The 1,216-nt window shown below is 33.0% G+C and overlaps 1 protein-coding gene across 2 annotated transcripts in view; it reads right to left on the bottom strand.

The window, feature by feature from the left end:
- USP24 (ubiquitin specific peptidase 24) overlaps nucleotides 1–1,216 on the bottom strand; it is a 161,143-nt gene that overhangs the window by 75,146 nt on the left and 84,781 nt on the right. The window lies entirely within an intron of this gene.

Genomic DNA, 1,216 nt, shown 5'->3' on the forward strand with positions numbered 1-1,216 from the left:
AAAAAAAAAACAAAAAAAAAAAACAGTTGGTTAAACACATTTTAGCAGTTCTATTAAATATATTCAACAGAGTTCTAAATTATCCAGTCTATGGGCAAGAACTAGAACTTGAAATACAGATGAAAAATCTTTAGAAAATATCTAAGTCCATAAGTGAGTGAACTGCTTTGTTTAATGATGCCTCAATAATGAATTAAATCATAGACAGTATTATGAAACGCTGTATAGATGACAGACCCCCCCCCAAGTTGGAACAATTATGAGTACTGAAAAGTTCTTTCCAAACTAGTAAAATGAGATAAACTACAATGTTCTGTTTCAAATTCGACTTTGGAACTATATATCCTTATTAACCCTACTTACGAGTTTGTAATAAGAATATTTTAAAATTATTATGTGGTTTTTCTCTATAGTCCACAAAATATCAAATGATTCAGAATAAAAAGCACTTAGTAAAGAGAAAAAAACAAAAAGCATACTCATTTAAAGAAGCAAGAGTTTGGACATCCTAACCCAATAGCACATAAATACCCTTACATTCTAATTTATCAGATAAAAGAACCATTAAGGAACTAAGTCACAGAGATGGACTATACCTTACAAACATGTACTTGGGAATTCTTAATATACATTTTAAATGAAAGTCTATTTGAGATACACTTCCAAGAATGTGGGAATGTGAAAATCATGTTAGTGTTCTTATCAGTTGAATCTATATTATTTCTGCCACTTAAAAATGAAGTCTGAAAAGGCTGAGTTTATTGGCTTCCTTCATATTAATAAAGTGACACAGTATTCAATTCATTTTAAAAAAGAAGAATGGGGGAAGGGATCTTGATTCCCCCTTTTTAAAGGAAGGCTTTAACAATCCCTAATTGTGAATAAGAATAAGTAGATATTCTAGAGTAGAGAAAGACTCTATGAGTACCCATCACTAGAGGGCAGCAGCAGAGTGCGGTACAGAGAGCAAGCCCTTCTCAGAGCCCTCGCCAGTTTTCTGGGAAACAATGACATGGTGCTGCTTACCAGCAGAGGCTCATAAAAACCCCACAAAAGTACTTTAGTTACTTCCATCTAATGTTCCAAATGATGCATTGTTTATCCTATATCTCCTGTTCATGAAATCTGAGTTTAGTGTCTCCTGTAGTTCTCTGATATCAAAGAGCTACAGGAGACACTAAACTCAGATTTCAACAAGAATATCTGAAAACTCAAA

This window comes from Cebus imitator, unplaced genomic scaffold, assembly GCF_001604975.1.
Source record: "Cebus imitator isolate Cc_AM_T3 unplaced genomic scaffold, Cebus_imitator-1.0 Scaffold163, whole genome shotgun sequence".
NCBI classification, from domain to species: domain Eukaryota; kingdom Metazoa; phylum Chordata; class Mammalia; order Primates; family Cebidae; genus Cebus; species Cebus imitator.